Source organism: Acanthopagrus latus, chromosome 3 (assembly GCF_904848185.1).
Source record: "Acanthopagrus latus isolate v.2019 chromosome 3, fAcaLat1.1, whole genome shotgun sequence".
In the NCBI taxonomy this organism is placed as follows: Eukaryota; Metazoa; Chordata; class Actinopteri; order Spariformes; family Sparidae; genus Acanthopagrus; species Acanthopagrus latus.
The window spans coordinates 6,178,827-6,197,961 of NC_051041.1; the positions used below are offsets into that span (position 1 = coordinate 6,178,827).

The 19,135-nt window shown below is 40.2% G+C and overlaps 1 long non-coding RNA gene across 1 annotated transcript; it reads left to right on the forward strand.

The window, feature by feature from the left end:
• Positions 1-1,204: 1,204 nt before the first annotated feature.
• Positions 1,205-17,929, forward strand: LOC119016566. Its single transcript, XR_005074193.1, has 8 exons — positions 1,205-1,253; positions 5,580-5,659; positions 6,082-6,190; positions 9,495-9,574; positions 10,005-10,113; positions 13,662-13,741; positions 14,170-14,278; positions 17,758-17,929. It is a non-coding gene; the product is annotated as an uncharacterized LOC119016566 (long non-coding RNA).
• Positions 17,930-19,135: the final 1,206 nt, after the last annotated feature.

Genomic DNA, 19,135 nt, shown 5'->3' on the forward strand with positions numbered 1-19,135 from the left:
AACAGAAACTGAAGGTCTCATTTGACTGTTCAGTGATGAGATAAATTCGGCTGGAACATAATCCTTTAATTACAGCCAGTTAAATCCTTGATGGATGTTGTGTTTTGTTTTGTGCACCAAACTCCATCCTGATTTTGGTCGTTTTTATCTCTGCCATGTTAATTACATGAATAATGCACAGTTAACTAAACTTTGGTCACTATCGAAAAACAAGAAGGTGGTTTCGGTAAAGTCGGCATGAAGTATTTTTTAATTTATTTATTATCTGGAACATCATGATAGCTGTTTAGCTAATGTTATGCTAGTCAGTGTAAGTGAGTGTTAATGTTATGCTAGCTGTTTAGCTAGCTAGCTGGTTTTAAAGTTGTTGGAGATGCACGGCAGGTTTGGGAAACACGTTAGCAGCGGCTCAGCTGCCTTTATTAACGGGTACTGACACTATAACGAGCTTTTAAAGACGCTGAGTCATTTAATCGTCGTGTTTTTACAGACAGATTTGCATGTTAGCTAACGTGTGTCTGTTGGAGAGTGTTAGCATGAAGGCATTATCCTGCTGTGTGAAGTTCACTTGTTAAAACTAGCATCTTTACAGCTGAATATCTGAGTACAGCACAGTTAGCTAACAGGCTCCGAGTGTTGTGTTTATAATCGTCTGAGTATGTTAGTATGTCAGCATCTAGAAGGTTATTTTGAGCAGCTAAAGTAGTTTATACACACAATATGCAGCCTCATTGTAGCCTGCACAGAATGTATTCAGTGTGTTTGTCTCAGTTCTGGTTTAATGCGTGATTTAAATCACTGCACTGACTCCCTGTCTGTCAAAAGATAGACTTTAAAATCATATTGCTCGTCTATAAAGCATTAAATGTTTTCAGGATTTAATGCATATAGTTTAATTTTGGTTTATCAGATTATAGCAGATTTTATACTGCAGTGAGTGATGTGAGACTCCTGAAGTGATGTCATGTACATGGTTACAGACTGCTATACCATTCTTTATTATGAAATGATAATCCTATAAGAAATCCCCTTTTGCCAGATGTGTCTGTAATCTGATTACATCTTCTTTTTTACTGCTACAATCAGAATATATATACTCAAACACACACACACACATATGCATGTAGTCATCATGTTATACTAAAAGTTTTCCTCCTCTCTCCAGGTGAACTGTGGGACTTCAGCTTCAGGTGGAACAGCTCTGACCTGTATGGTGATCAGCACCAGAGAGGAGAGACACCTGGTCCAACAAGGTCAGTGCAGTGTAGGTGCAAAAGTTAAAGGCAGAAAGTGTGAGATTTGTCAGTTGCTGTTCATTAATACTCTGGGATCAGTAAATGATTCTGGAGGGTAGTCGAGTCTCATTCACAGGTCTGAGAATACCGACAGTTTGGGTTGGTAAAAGCCTCTATAGTGTCTCTGTTAGGACACTATTCTTTAAATGTTGTAGTATTTTAAATGTTTTTTGTTTACTAAGAGAAAATATAAACAGTCTGTTTAGAACGCCTGCATTTATTTGATCTCATTTATATATAATATAAATGATATAATCATATTTTATTTAACATGTATATCTACACTGTTCAGCCACACCATTAAAACAACTGACAAGTGAAGTGAGCATTGATCATCTTGTTACAATCAAATGTTCTGCTGGGAAACTTTGACTTCTGTCATTTCTGTGGATCCTCTTTGACAAACACAGCCACCCAAACACCGTTCAGACCAACTGCACCCCCTCATGGCAAAGAACCCAAGGTCTCAAACTGGCCTCCTCATTGTCCAGATCCCAATCCAGCTGAGCATCCACAGGATGCGCCAGAACCAACTCCTATCCATGTTGGGGCCCCCATGGATCGTTCTTGGCTCTGACTGCATCCAGTGGAAGCTCAGGTGGACTGAGATCTGGGGAATCTGGAGGCCAGGTTGACACCTTGAGCTCTTTCCCACGTTCCTCGGGTCGTTCCTGAGCAGTTTTTGCAGTGTTGCAGGCACATTGTTCTGCTGGGGGGGCACTGCCACCAAGGAGTGCTGCTGCCATGAGGGGGTGTACTTGGTCTGCAGCTGTGTTTGGGTGACTGCTGTCTGTCAGAGACATCCACATGAATGCTAGGAGTCATGGCTTCACAACCGAACATGACATTGGAACACAATGATCCATGTTATTCATTTCACCTGTCACTGGTTCTAATGTTGTGTCTCTCAGTGTTTACACATGTTAAATACTTTATGAATTGGATCAAATAAATGCATTTAGGCACTGTAACCAGACTTGTTTATATTTCCTCTCAGTAACACAAAACCTGTTTAAATGACTTCCTCTTCCTTTGAACCCTGTGGGTTTTGAGCTAAGACTTATACACTTGAAATGGACAGCTTCATTTATGTAGATTCAACATTAGCATAAGCCTCGGCCTATTCGACCAGCAGGCCACTAATAAGGATTATATTCAGTTTCTGGTGTGCAGCTGTGTGGTAGTGAAGTTTTTGGTTAGAAGTGGTTCTTGTGTTCTCATTCATGGTAGAGGTGCAGCAAACTGAGCTTCAAACACCAGCAGAATGACTGGAGACATGTTCATCTCTGTCAGCCTGTGTAAGGTTTCGCTTGAGCATTTGTAAGTTTGTCTATGTCCTTCTGAGTGTTATAGACTATGATGAGCAGAGCCTGGTGTTAACGTTGGCGTTCTTATTCGTGGTAGAAGTGCAGTGAAGTGAGAGCTACAACACCAGCAGAACTGAGCGGAGATGTGTTGTTTTGGAGGTCACGTGGTATTGAGCTGTTTAGGGAGAAAAGTATAGTGACAGTGATACAGTTGTTAGTGGTCTGCCCGGCAAACCATGTGTTATTGTAATTTATAGGTTAACTTGACCGGACTTCAACTATCTTCAATGGCAAATGCCCGAGTGCAGTCCATCGGAGCTGTAAGCAGTGGTTTCCATGAATGGCAGTAGTCAGGCCTTTGATCAGCCGCTGGTATTGGTAATAGCGTATCTTACGAGCCCTTGTGCGATCCCGCCAACTTACAGGTCCCTCATGTTCAGACACCTATGGTATGGTAGAAGCGTGCACAAAGTGTGCGTGTTTAGCTTGGGCCTCGGCCTGGCTAGGGACATGCTCAGGGCCACGGTAGAAGCTAGCCTGACGCCACGAAAGCGGCTTGGATCTCTGCCCTCATCTGTCCATGACGATTCCCCTCGCGAGTTCAGTGTGTATGGGCGCGATGCCTTTGCTTGAAGATAATGTTGAACTCTGTGATAAAACAAATTTAAACAAAAAAAAAAACATTGCAGGAATTCAAATTCTTTGCAACTGTGTGTAACAGCATCCTGCTTGATAACACCAAGCAGAGATCATTACAAAGCTGTTACAGGGCCCTCGGACTCACTGCCCAGCAGACCACTAATAACGATCCGATTGTGTTGTGCTGATGTTTTTTGTTTGGAAGCAGTTGTTGTAGTTATGTTCATGGTGGAATTGCAGCAAACTGATAGTTTCAAACAGCTAGAGCGGTTGTTAGCTTGTCTGCCTCCTTCTGAGTGTATTGAAGGTTTGTTTTCAGTTCAGGTTCATCTCCACTCGAGCGCACAAATGTGCGTTCAGAGAGTGTTTGATCAGCTTTATGAAGCCTTTGAAGTTGTTGTTTTGCTGGAGAAACATCGCAGTATGAAGCTTTTCAGGCTAACAGTGTTAGCTAAACAATGTTGAGCGCGCTAAGCTACAACAACCAGTTAACCACGGAGAGTTCTAAGCACAAAAGTTCAGTAACAGCAGTTCAGTTGTTAGTGTTTTGTCAGGCAAACCTGGTTATCAGTTTTGTGTGAACCGACCAACCAGAGCAGACTTAGGCCTCGCCTCAAAACCCACAGGATTCAAGGAGTGTTTTTACAGCTACTGGATATAAAAATATATATATATATCTTGAAATAAAATGTATATTAAAATCCAAGTCTTCTCACTGTTTACAACTCGACTCTCTATGAGTCCTGTTAATAGCCCACAAAGTGAGCCGTCTTTCTACAAAATTGCTTTACGAGTAAACTGACCTACCCAATTAATCAATGGATTAATAATTGTCCTCCAAATGCAGCACACTGGCTCTCAACTTTCTGCTTTTAATGCTGGATAACTTAATCTATAATAATACATCATGTTTGATCAGCGAATATTTAATATTGTTTATGTGAATCTGCAAAGTAACTAGTAACTGAAGCTGTTAGACAAAGTGTAGTGAAAGTATGAATAATATAGTTAAAAACTCAATTTATGCAAAATATGAAAAGTATTTAACATGTATATCTACACTGTTCAGCCACACCATTAAAACAACTGACAAGTGAAGTGAGCATTGATCATCTTGTTACAATCAAATGTTCTGCTGGGAAACTTTGACTTCTGTCATTTCTGTGGATCCTCTTTGACAAACACAGCCACCCAAACACCGTTCAGACCAACTGCACCCCCTCATGGCAAAGAACCCAAGGTCTCAAACTGGCCTCCTCATCCTCCAGATCCCAATCCAGCTGAGCATCCACGGGATGCGCCAGAACCAACTCCTATCCATGTTGGGGCCCCCATGGATCGTTCTTGGCTCTGACTGCATCCAGTGGAAGCTCAGGTGGACTGAGATCTGGGGAATCTGGAGGTCAGGTTGACACCTTGAGCTCTTTCCCACGTTCCTCGGGTCGTTCCTGAGCAGTTTTTGCAGTGTTGCAGGCACATTGTCCTGCTGGGGGGGCACTGCCACCAAGGAGTGCTGCTGCCATGAGGGGGTGTACTTGGTCTGCAGCTGTGTTTGGGTGACTGCTGTCTGTCAAAGAGACATCCACATGAATGCTAGGAGTCATGGCTTCACAACCGAACATGACATTGGAACAAAATGATCCATGTTATTCATTTCACCTGTCACTGGTTCTAATGTTGTGTCTCTCAGTGTTTACACATGTTAAATACTTTATGAATTAGATCAAATAAATGCATTTAGGCACAGTAAAACAAAACCTGTAAATGTTCAAATTTACTTTTGAATTAAATTAAATTAAAACTCCATGTAAATAAATTATGAAAAGTGATTTCAGGTTAAATACAACAGAGTTAAAGACTCAAACCTCCACAAGGAGACTTAAAACTCATCAAAATAGACCCAGGTCTCTTTGTGGAGGACAAACAACTACCACAAAAACAAAACCTCAACACACAAACAAAACCTCTAAAAACAATTAAAACCTGCACAGACACACAAAAACCTCTAAAAACAAACACACAAAACCTCTTCCAATAAAAACCTCTAAAAACAACAGAAAAACCTCTAAAAACAACAGAAAACCTCTAAAAACACAAAAACCTCTAAAAATAAACACAAACACACAAAACCCTCTAAAAACAACACAAAAACCTAAAAACAACACAAAACCCTCTAAAAACAACACAAAACCCTCTAAAAACAAACACACAAAACCTCTTAAAAACACAAAATCCTCTACAAACAAACACACAAAACCTCTAAAAACAAACATAAAACAACACAAAACCTCCACAAAGAGACATCAAACTACCACTGCTCCTCTTTCTGTTCCTGCAGGTGACGGACGAGCCGCCACAGGACCTGAAGCAGGAAAACTGAGGATCCGTCTCCTGATGAAACTCCTTCAGGTGCTGCAGGTGTGTGTTGACTCTGGTTCCACCTGCTCAGACAGTGAGCACTGTTGTCTTTGCTGGTTATTTACATAATAAAACCTTTTTTTTTAATTACACTCTATTGTGTTTTTTATAGATTTTTAAAGCTCAGTGGCATTTTCAAAGCTTAAACTATATTTGATGAATACATTTTCTTTCTGTAATGGAGAACAGGGCTTCCATTACCTTCATTATATATTCCTATTCTGGGAGATTCGGGGATAAGGAGTGATATTTAAAATGTTTGTTCTGATACAGTTACTTATTTAAAAGTAGTCAGTAACGTAATTTAAGTAAAACTGTCCATGCATTTAATTCATAACTGTTCACTGTGGCTTTCAAATAAGTACATTAATTTAATGCATTTTTTAATCTGTAGCTTATTATTTTACCTTTTTTTTTTTCAGGAAAACGGGACCTGAAATCAATCCAAAAGGCCTTTTAGTCAGGATAGTGGAACAGCTCTGACCTGTGTGGTGATCAGCACCGGAGAGGAGAGACACCTGGTCCAACAAGGTCAGTGCAGTGTAGGTGCAAAAGTTAAAGGCAGAAAGTGTGAGATTTGTCAGTTGCTGTTCATTAATACTCTGGGATCAGTAAATGATTCTAGAGGATAGTCGAGTCTCATTCACAGGTCGGTGAATACAGACAGTTTGGGTTGGTAAAAGCCTCTATAGTGTCTCTGTTAGGACACTATTCTTTAAATGTTGTAGTATTTTAAATGTTTTTTTATATTATTATTATTATTTTTATTTTTATTTTTATTTTATTATTATTATTATATTCAGTTTCTGGTGTGCAGCTGTGTGGTAGTGAAGTTTTTGGTTAGAAGTGGTTCTTGTGTTCTCATTCATGGTAGAGGTGCAGCAAACTGAGCTTCAAACACCAGCAGAATGACTGGAGACATGTTCATCTCTGTCAGCCTGTGTAAGGTTTCGCTTGAGCAGTTGTAAGTTTGTCTATGTCCTTCTGAGTGTTATAGACTATGATGAGCAGAGCCTGGTGTTAACGTTGGCGTTCTTATTTGTGGTAGAAGTGCAGTGAAGTGAGAGCTACAACACCAGCAGAACTGAGCGGAGACGTGTTGTTTTGGAGGTCACGTGGTATTGAGCTGTTCAGGGAGAAAAGTATAGTGACAGTGATACAGTTGTTAGTGGTCTGCCCGGCAAACCATGTGTTATTGTAATTTATAGGTTAACTTGACCGGACTTCAACTATCTTCAATGGCAAATGCCCGAGTGCTGTCCATCGGAGCTGTAAGCAGTGGTTTCCATGAATGGCAGTAGTCAGGCCTTTGATCAGCCGCTGGTATTGGTAATAGCGTATCTTACGAGCCCTTGTGCGATCCCGCCAACTTACAGGTCCCTCATGTTCAGACACCTATGGTATGGTAGAAGCGTGCACAAAGTGTGCGTGTTTAGCTTGGGCTTCGGCCTGGCTAGGGACATGCTCAGGGCCACGGTAGAAGCTAGCCTGACGCCACGAAAGCGGCTTGGATCTCTGCCCTCATCTGTCCATGACGATTCCCCTCGCGAGTTCAGTGTGTATGGGCGCGATGCCTTTGCTTGAAGATAATGTTGAACTCTGTGATAAAACAAATTTAAACAAACAAAAAAAGAAATTGCAGGAATTCAAATTCTTTGCAACTGTGTGTAACAGCATCCTGCTTGATAACACCAAGCAGAGATCATTACAAAGCTGTTACAGGGCCCTCGGCCTCACTGCCCAGCAGACCACTAATAACGATCCGATTGTGTTGTGCTGATGTTTTTTGTTTGGAAGCAGTTGTTGTAGTTATGTTCATGGTGGAATTGCAGCAAACAGCTAGAGCGGTTGTTAGCTTGTCTGCCTCCTTCTGAGTGTATTGAAGGTTTGTTTTCAGTTCAGGTTCATCTCCACTCGAGCGCACAAATGTGCGTTCAGAGAGTGTTTGATCAGCTTTATGAAGCCTTTGAAGTTGTTGTTTTGCTGGAGAAACATCGCGGTATGAAGCTTTTCAGGCTAACAGTGTTAGCTAAACAATGTTGAGCGCGCTAAGCTACAACAACCAGTTAACCACGGAGAGTTCTAAGCACAAAAGTTCAGTAACAGCAGTTCAGTTGTTAGTGTTTTGTCAGGCAAACCTGGTTATCAGTTTTGTGTGAACCGACCAACCAGAGCAGACTTAGGTCCCGCCTCAAAACCCACAGGATTCAAGGAGTGTTTTTACAGCTACTGGATATAAAAATATATATATATATCTTGAAATAAAATGTATATGAAAGTCCAAGTCTTCTCACTGTTTACAACTCGACTCTCTATGAGTCCTGTTAATAGCCCACAAAGTGAGCTGTCTTTCTACAAAATCGCTTTATGAGTAAACTGACCCACCCAATTAATCAATGGATTAATAATTGTCCTCCAAATGCAGCACACTGGCTCTCAACTTTCTGCTTTTAATGCTGGATAACTTAATCTATAATAATACATCATGTTTGATCAGCGAATATTTAATATTGTTTATGTGAATCTGCAAAGTAACTAGTAACTGAAGCTGTCAGACAAAGTGTAGTGAAAGTATGAATAATATAGTTAAAAACTCAATTTATGCAAAATATGAAAAGTATTTAACATGTATATCTCCACTGTTCAGCCACAGCATTAAAACAACTGACAAGTGAAGTGAGCATTGATCATCTTGTTACAATCAAATGTTCTGCTGGGAAACTTTGACTTCTGTCATTTCTGTGGATCCTCTTTGACAAACACAGCCACCCAAACACCGTTCAGACCAACTGCACCCCCTCATGGCAAAGAACCCAAGGTCTCAAACTGGCCTCCTCATTGTCCAGATCCCAATCCAGCTGAGCATCCACGGGATGCGCCAGAACCAACTCCTATCCATGTTGGGGCCCCCATGGATCGTTCTTGGCTCTGACTGCATCCAGTGGAAGCTCAGGTGGACTGAGATCTGGGGAATCTGGAGGTCAGGTTGACACCTTGAGCTCTTTCCCACGTTCCTCGGGTCGTTCCTGAGCAGTTTTTGCAGTGTTGCAGGCACATTGTCCTGCTGGGGGGGCACTGCCACCAAGGAGTGCTGCTGCCATGAGGGGGTGTACTTGGTCTGCAGCTGTGTTTGGGTGACTGCTGTCTGTCAAAGAGACATCCACATGAATGCTAGGAGTCATGGCTTCACAACCGAACATGACATTGGAACAAAATCATCCATGTTATTCATTTCACCTGTCACTGGTTCTAATGTTGTGTCTCTCAGTGTTTACACATGTTAAATACTTTATGAATTAGATCAAATAAATGCATTTAGGCACAGTAAAACAAAACCTGTAAATGTTCAAATTTACTTTTGAATTAAATTAAATTAAAACTCCATGTAAATAAATTATGAAAAGTGATTTCAGGTTAAATACAACAGAGTTAAAGACTCAAACCTCCACAAGGAGACTTAAAACTCATCAAAATAGACCCAGGTCTCTTTGTGGAGGACAAACAACTACCACAAAAACAAAACCTCAACACACAAACAAAACCTCTAAAAACAATTAAAACCTGCACAGACACACAAAAACCTCTAAAAACAAACACACAAAACCTCTTCCAATAAAAACCTCTAAAAACAACAAAAACCTCTAAAAACACAAAAACCTCTAAAAATAAACACACAAACACACAAAACCCTCTAAAAACAACACAAAACCTTCTAAAAACAACACAAAACCCTCCAAAAACAAACACACAAAACCTCTAAAAACAAACATAAAACAACACAAAACCTCCACAAAGAGACATCAAACTACCACTGTTCCTCTTTCTCTTCCTGCAGGTGACGGACGAGCCGCCACAGGACCTGAAGCAGGAAAACTGAGGATCTGTCTCCTGATGAAACTCCTTCAGGTGCTGCAGGTGTGTGTTGACTGTGGTTCCACCTGCTCAGACAGTGAGCACTGTTGTCTTTGCTGGTTATTTACATAATAAAACCTTTTTTTTTTAATTACACTCTATTGTGTTTTTTTTTTTTTAATTTTTAAAGCTCAGTGGCATTTTCAAAGCTTAAACTATATTTGATGAATACATTTTCTTTCTGTAATGGAGAGCAGGGCTTCCATTACCTTCATTATATATTCCTATTCTGGGAGATTCGGGGATAAGGAGTGATATTTAAAATGTTTGTTCTGATACAGTTACTTATTTAAAAGTAGTCAGTAACGTAATTTAAGTAAAACTGTCCGTGCATTTAATTCATAACTGTTCACTGTGGCTTTCAAATAAGTACATTAATTTAATGCATTTTTTTATCTGTAGCTTATTATTTTACCTTTTTTTTTTTTTTCAGGAAAACGGGACCTGAAATCAATCCAAAAGGCCTTTTAGTCAGGATAGTGGAACAGCTCTGACCTGTGTGGTGATCAGCACCGGAGAGGAGAGACACCTGGTCCAACAAGGTCAGTGCAGTGTAGGTGCAAAAGTTAAAGGCAGAAAGTGTGAGATTTGTCAGTTGCTGTTCATTAATACTCTGGGATCAGTAAATGATTCTAGAGGATAGTCGAGTCTCATTCACAGGTCGGTGAATACCGACAGTTTGGGTTGGTAAAAGCCTCTATAGTGTCTCTGTTAGGACACTATTCTTTAAATGTTGTAGTATTTTAAATGTTTTTTTATATTATTATTATTATTTTTATTTTTATTTTTATTTTATTATTATTATTATATTCAGTTTCTGGTGTGCAGCTGTGTGGTAGTGAAGTTTTTGGTTAGAAGTGGTTCTTGTGTTCTCATTCATGGTAGAGGTGCAGCAAACTGAGCTTCAAACACCAGCAGAATGACCGGAGACATGTTCATCTCTGTCAGCCTGTGTAAGGTTTCGCTTGAGCAGTTGTAAGTTTGTCTATGTCCTTCTGAGTGTTATAGACTATGATGAGCAGAGCCTGGTGTTAACGTTGGCGTTCTTATTTGTGGTAGAAGTGCAGTGAAGTGAGAGCTACAACACCAGCAGAACTGAGCGGAGACGTGTTGTTTTGGAGGTCACGTGGTATTGAGCTGTTCAGGGAGAAAAGTATAGTGACAGTGATACAGTTGTTAGTGGTCTGCCCGGCAAACCATGTGTTATTGTAATTTATAGGTTAACTTGACCGGACTTCAACTATCTTCAATGGCAAATGCCCGAGTGCTGTCCATCGGAGCTGTAAGCAGTGGTTTCCATGAATGGCAGTAGTCAGGCCTTTGATCAGCCGCTGGTATTGGTAATAGCGTATCTTACGAGCCCTTGTGCGATCCCGCCAACTTACAGGTCCCTCATGTTCAGACACCTATGGTATGGTAGAAGCGTGCACAAAGTGTGCGTGTTTAGCTTGGGCTTCGGCCTGGCTAGGGACATGCTCAGGGCCACGGTAGAAGCTAGCCTGACGCCACGAAAGCGGCTTGGATCTCTGCCCTCATCTGTCCATGACGATTCCCCTCGCGAGTTCAGTGTGTATGGGCGCGATGCCTTTGCTTGAAGATAATGTTGAACTCTGTGATAAAACAAATTTAAACAAACAAAAAAAGAAATTGCAGGAATTCAAATTCTTTGCAACTGTGTGTAACAGCATCCTGCTTGATAACACCAAGCAGAGATCATTACAAAGCTGTTACAGGGCCCTCGGCCTCACTGCCCAGCAGACCACTAATAACGATCCGATTGTGTTGTGCTGATGTTTTTTGTTTGGAAGCAGTTGTTGTAGTTATGTTCATGGTGGAATTGCAGCAAACAGCTAGAGCGGTTGTTAGCTTGTCTGCCTCCTTCTGAGTGTATTGAAGGTTTGTTTTCAGTTCAGGTTCATCTCCACTCGAGCGCACAAATGTGCGTTCAGAGAGTGTTTGATCAGCTTTATGAAGCCTTTGAAGTTGTTGTTTTGCTGGAGAAACATCGCGGTATGAAGCTTTTCAGGCTAACAGTGTTAGCTAAACAATGTTGAGCGCGCTAAGCTACAACAACCAGTTAACCACGGAGAGTTCTAAGCACAAAAGTTCAGTAACAGCAGTTCAGTTGTTAGTGTTTTGTCAGGCAAACCTGGTTATCAGTTTTGTGTGAACCGACCAACCAGAGCAGACTTAGGCCCCGCCTCAAAACCCACAGGATTCAAGGAGTGTTTTTACAGCTACTGGATATAAAAAAATATATATATATCTTGAAATAAAATGTATATGAAAGTCCAAGCCTTCTCACTGTTTACAACTCGACTCTCTATGAGTCCTGTTAATAGCCCACAAAGTGAGCTGTCTTTCTACAAAATTGCTTTATGAGTAAACTGACCTACCCAATTAATCAATGGATTAATAATTGTCCTCCAAATGCAGCACACTGGCTCTCAACTTCCTGCTTTTAATGCTGGATAACTTAATCTATAATAATACATCATGTTTGATCAGCGAATATTTAATATTGTTTATGTGAATCTGCAAAGTATCTAGTAACTGAAGCTGTCAGACAAAGTGTAGTGAAAGTATGAATAATATAGTTAAAAACTCAATTTATGCAAAATATGAAAAGTATTTAACATGTATATCTACACTGTTCAGCCACAGCATTAAAACAACTGACAAGTGAAGTGAGCATTGATCATCTTGTTACAATCAAATGTTCTGCTGGGAAACTTTGACTTCTGTCATTTCTGTGGATCCTCTTTGACAAACACAGCCACCCAAACACCGTTCAGACCAACTGCACCCCCTCATGGCAAAGAACCCAAGGTTTCAAACTGGCCTCCTCATTGTCCAGATCCCAATCCAACTGAGCATCCACGGGATGCGCCAGAACCAACTCCTATCCATGTTGGGGCCCCCATGGATCGTTCTTGGCTCTGACTGCATCCAGTGGAAGCTCAGGTGGACTGAGATCTGGGGAATCTGGAGGTCAGGTTGACACCTTGAGCTCTTTCCCACGTTCCTCGGGTCGTTCCTGAGCAGTTTTTGCAGTGTTGCAGGCACATTGTCCTGCTGGGGGGGCACTGCCACCAAGGAGTGCTGCTGCCATGAGGGGGTGTACTTGGTCTGCAGCTGTGTTTGGGTGACTGGTGTCTGTCAAAGAGACATCCACATGAATGCTAGGAGTCATGGCTTCACAACCGAACATGACATTGGAACAAAATGATCCATGTTATTTATTTCACCTGTCACTGGTTCTAATGTTGTGTCTCTCAGTGTTTACACATGTTAAATACTTTATGAATTAGATCAAATAAATGCATTTAGGCACAGTAAAACAAAACCTGTAAATGTTCAAATTTACTTTTGAATTAAATTAAATTAAAACTCCATGTAAATAAATTATGAAAAGTGATTTCAGGTTAAATACAACAGAGTTAAAGACTCAAACCTCCACAAGGAGACTTAAAACTCGTCAAAATAGACCCAGGTCTCTTTGTGGAGGACAAACAACTACCACAAAAACAAAACCTCAACACACAAACAAAACCTCTAAAAACAATTAAAACCTGCACAGACACACAAAAACCTCTAAAAACAAACACACAAAACCTCTTCCAATAAAAACCTCTCAAAAGAAGACAAAAACCTCTAAAAACAACACAAAAACCTCTAAAAACAACAGAAGACCTCTAAAAACACAAAAACCTCTAAAAATAAACACACAAACACACAAAACCCTCTAAAAACAACACAAAACCCTCTAAAAACAAACACACAAAACCTCTTAAAAACAACACAAAACCTCTAAAAACACAAAATCCTCTAAAAACAAACACACAAAAACCTCTAAAAACAAACACACAAAACCTCTTCCAATAAAACCCTCTAAAAACAACACAAAACCCTCTAAAAACAGAAAACCTCTAAAAACAACACAAAACCCTCTAAAAACAACACAAAACCTCTAAAAACACAAAATCCTCTAAAAACAAACACACAAAACCTCTAAAAACAAACATAAAACAACACAAAACCTCCACAAAGAGACATCAAACTACCACTGCTCCTCTTTCTCTTCCTGCAGGTGACGGACGAGCCGCCACAGGACCTGAAGCAGGAAAACTGAGGATCTGTCTCCTGATGAAACTCCTTCAGGTGCTGCAGGTGTGTGTTGACTCTGGTTCCACCTGCTCAGACAGTCAGCACTGTTGTCTTTGCTGGTTATTTACATAATAAAACCTTTTTTTTGAATTACACTCTATTGTGTTTTTTTTTTTTTTAATTTTTAAAGCTCAGTGGCATTTTCAAAGCTTAAACTATATTTGATGAATACATTTTCTTTCTGTAATGGAGAGCAGGGCTTCCATTACCTTCATTATATATTCCTATTCTGGGAGATTCGGGGATAAGGAGTGATATTTAAAATGTTTGTTCTGATACAGTTACTTATTCAAAAGTAGTCAGTAACGTAATTTAAGTAAAACTGTCCGTGCATTTAATTCATAACTGTTCACTGTGGCTTTCAAATAAGTACATTAATTTAATGCATTTTTTTATCTGTAGCTTATTATTTTACCTTTTTTTTTTCTCAGGAAAACGGGACCTGAAATCAATCCAAAAGGCCTTTTAGTCAGGATAGTGGAACAGCTCTGACCTGTGTGGTGATCAGCACCGGAGAGGAGAGACACCTGGTCCAACAAGGTCAGTGCAGTGTAGGTGCAAAAGTTAAAGGCAGAAAGTGTGAGATTTGTCAGTTGCTGTTCATTAATACTCTGGGATCAGTAAATGATTCTAGAGGATAGTCGAGTCTCATTCACAGGTCGGTGAATACCGACAGTTTGGGTTGGTAAAAGCCTCTATAGTGTCTCTGTTAGGACACTATTCTTTAAATGTTGTAGTATTTTAAATGTTTTTTTTATATTATTATTATTATTATTTTTATTATTATTATTATATTCAGTTTCTGGTGTGCAGCTGTGTGGTAGTGAAGTTTTTGGTTAGAAGTGGTTCTTGTGTTCTCATTCATGGTAGAGGTGCAGCAAACTGAGCTTCAAACACCAGCAGAATGACTGGAGACATGTTCATCTCTGTCAGCCTGTGTAAGGTTTCGCTTGAGCATTTGTAAGTTTGTCTATGTCCTTCTGAGTGTTATAGACTATGATGAGCAGAGCCTGGTGTTAACGTTGGCGTTCTTATTTGTGGTAGAAGTGCAGTGAAGTGAGAGCTACAACACCAGCAGAACTGAACGGAGACGTGTTGTTTTGGAGGTCACGTGGTATTGAGCTGTTTAGGGAGAAAAGTATAGTGACAGTGATACAGTTGTTAGTGGTCTGCCCGGCAAACCATGTGTTATTGTAATTTATAGGTTAACTTGACCGGACTTCAACTATCTTCAATGGCAAATGCCCGAGTGCAGTCCATCGGAGCTGTAAGCAGTGGTTTCCATGAATGGCAGTAGTCAGGCCTTTGATCAGCCGCTGGTATTGGTAATAGCGTATCTTACGAGCCCTTGTGCGATCCCGCCAACTTACAGGTCCCTCATGTTCAGACACCTATGGTATGGTAGAAGCGTGCACAAAGTGTGCGTGTTTAGCTTGGGCTTCGGCCTGGCTAGGGACATGCTCAGGGCCACGGTAGAAGCTAGCCTGACGCCACGAAAGCGGCTTGGATCTCTGCCCTCATCTGTCCATGACGATTCCCCTCGCGAGTTCAGTGTGTATGGGCGCGATGCCTTTGCTTGAAGATAATGTTGAACTCTGTGATAAAACAAATTTAAAAAAAAAAAAAAAAAAATTGCAGGAATTCAAATTCTTTGCAACTGTGTGCAACAGCATCCTGCTTGATAACACCAAGCAGAGATCATTACAAAGCTGTTACAGGGCCCTCGGCCTCACTGCCCAGCAGACCACTAATAACGATCCGATTGTGTTGTGCTGATGTTTTTTGTTTGGAAGCAGTTGTTGTGGGTATGTTCATGGTGGAATTGCAGCAAACAGCTAGAGCGGTTGTTAGCTTGTCTGCCTCCTTCTGAGTGTATTGAAGGTTTGTTTTCAGTTCAGGTTCATCTCCACTCGAGCGCACAAATGTGCGTTCAGAGAGTGTTTGATCAGCTTTATGAAGCCTCTGAAGTTGTTGTTTTGCTGGAGAAACATCGCAGTATGAAGCTTTTCAGGCTAACAGTGTTAGCTAAACAATGTTGAGCGCGCTAAGCTACAACAACCAGTTAACCACGGAGAGTTCTAAGCACAAAAGTTCAGTAACAGCAGTTCAGTTGTTAGTGTTTTGTCAGGCAAACCTGGTTATCAGTTTTGTGTGAACCAACCAACCAGAGCAGACTTAGGCCCCGCCTCAAAACCCACAGGATTCAAGGAGTGTTTTTACAGCTACTGGATATAAAAAAATATATATATCTTGAAATAAAATGTATACGAAAGCCCAAGCCTTCTCACTGTTTACAACTCGACTCTCTATGAGTCCTGTTAATAGCCCACAAAGTGAGCTGTCTTTCTACAAAATTGCTTTACGAGTAAACTGACCTACCCAATTAATCAATGGATTAATAATTGTCCTCCAAATGCAGCACACTGGCTCTCAACTTTCTGCTTTTAATGCTGGATAACTTAATCTATAATAATACATCATGTTTGATCAGCGAATATTTAATATTGTTTATGTGAATCTGCAAAGTAACTAGTAACTGAAGCTGTCAGACAAAGTGTAGTGAAAGTATGAATAATATAGTTAAAAACTCAATTTATGCAAAATATGAAAAGTATTTAACATGTATATCTACACTGTTCAGCCACAGCATTAAAACAACTGACAAGTGAAGTGAGCATTGATCATCTTGTTACAATCAAATGTTCTGCTGGGAAACTTTGACTTCTGTCATTTCTGTGGATCCTCTTTGACAAACACAGCCACCCAAACACCGTTCAGACCAACTGCACCCCCTCATGGCAAAGAACCCAAGGTCTCAAACTGGCCTCCTCATTCTCCAGATCCCAATCCAACTGAGCATCCACGGGATGCGCCAGAACCAACTCCTATCCATGTTGGGGCCCCCATGGATCGTTCTTGGCTCTGACTGCATCCAGTGGAAGCTCAGGTGGACTGAGATCTGGGGAATCTGGAGGTCAGGTTGACACCTTGAGCTCTTTCCCACGTTCCTCGGGTCGTTCCTGAGCAGTTTTTGCAGTGTTGCAGGCACATTGTCCTGCTGGGGGGGCACTGCCACCAAGGAGTGCTGCTGCCATGAGGGGGTGTACTTGGTCTGCAGCTGTGTTTGGGTGACTGCTGTCTGTCAAAGAGACATCCACATGAATGCTAGGAGTCATGGCTTCACAACCGAACATGACATTGGAACAAAATGATCCATGTTATTCATTTCACCTGTTACTGGTTCTAATGTTGTGACTCTCAGTGTTTACACATGTTAAATACTTTATGAATTAGATCAAATAAATGCATTTAGGCACAGTAAAACAAAACCTGTAAATGTTCAAATTTACTTTTGAATTAAATTAAATTAAAACTCCATGTAAATAAATTATGAAAAGTGATTTCAGGTTAAATACAACAGAGTTAAAGACTCAAACCTCCACAAGGAGACTTAAAACTCATCAAAATAGACCCAGGTCTCTTTGTGGAGGACAAACAACTACCACAAAAACAAAACCTCAACACACAAACAAAACCTCTAAAAACAATTAAAACCTGCACAGACACACAAAAACCTCTCAAAACAAACACACAAAACCTCTTCCAATAAAACCCTCTAAAAACAACACAAAACCCTCTAAAAACAACAGAAAACCTCTAAAAACACAAAAACCTCTAAAAATAAACACACAAACACACAAAACCCTCTAAAAACAAACACACAAACACACAAAAACCTCTAAAAACAAACACACAAAAACCTCTAAAAACAACACAAAACCTTCTAAAAACAAACACACAAAACCTCTAAAAACAAACACACAAAAACCTCTAAAAACAACACAAAACCCTCTAAAAACAAACACACAAAACCCTCTAAAAACAAACACACAAAACCTCTAAAAACACAAAAACCTCTAAAAACAAACACACAAAACCTCTAAAAAGAAACATAAAACAACACAAAACCTCCACAAAGAGACATCAAACTACCACTGTTCCTCTTTCTCTTCCTGCAGGTGACGGACGAGCCGCCACAGGACCTGAAGCAGGAAAACTGAGGATCTGTCTCCTGATGAAACTCCTTCAGGTGCTGCAGGTGTGTGTTGACTCTGGTTCCACCTGCTCAGACAGTCAGCACTGTTGTCTTTGCTGGTTATTTACATAATAAAACCTTTTTTTTGAATTACACTCTATTGTGTTTTTTTAAAATTTTTAAAGCTCAGTGGCATTTTCGAAGCTTAAACTATATTTGATGAATACATTTTCTTTCTGTAATGGAGAGCAGGGCTTCCATTACCTTCATTATATATTCCTATTCTGGGAATGACTGATTTAGAAACCATGTGTTTAATAATGTCTGAGTAAGTTAGCCTCTCTCCATCTCTTATCACATAAACGAAGCTAACAGCAGCTCAGTGAGAGGTTTATAACGTTTTACCAGCCGCTGATATGAAATATACCTGAAGTCCTGCCTGTGACATCACCAAGCAGACAGATAAATGGTCATTTTGAGCAGCTACAGTAGTTTATATGATCAGTATGCAGCCTCGTTGTTGTCTGCACTTTAAAATCATATCACTGGTCTGTAAAGCACTAAATGTTCTCAGGACTGAACACATTTGGTTTACTTGTACAGGGATCGGGAGGATTATTTAAAATGTTTGTTCTGATACAGTTACTTATTTGAAAATAGTCATTTAAGTAAAACTGTCCGTGCATTTAATTCATAACTGTTCACTGTGGCTTTCAAATAAGTGCATTAATTTAATGCATTTTTTTTTATCTGTAGCTTATTGTATTACCTTTTTTTGGGGGGGAAAACGGGACCTGAAATAAATCCGAAAGGGCTTTTAGTCAGGATAGTTCACAGGCTCCTCAGCTGCACCAGTAATGGTCAGATTTTTCTCTGAATACTTTTTTCCTCTCTCACTTCTCCTGTTAGTTTTCAGCTAAATCAGTCCGAGCCTAAATATGCTCTCTGAACTTTAAATATTAATGTTTATGTTTTTAATGTGATCACAGAAAAGGAAAAAGTGTGTGTGCGGCTTGTGGTTTTACTCTATGAACAATTTGAACTGATAGAAACAATATGGTCCTCGCACAGATAGTGCTCAGGCCCTAATAATACAAAAAAATAAATGAAAGTTTGTCAAGAATTTGATATTTTAATTTGGTCCTTGGATGTAGCAGCAGTTCCCAATCACTAACAAACTTATGTTATAGCCGATCAAGTGGAGAGCAGTCAGGGGAAGAGAAAATGACAGTTGCAGCCACAGTTGCACTTGCGATCTAATTTCCAGGTTGGTTTTTGTTGTTTCTTTCTGATTTTGCACATTTAGATGTGTTTGTTTCACAAACAATGTCTACATCTTTTGTTTTCCTCACACAAAAACT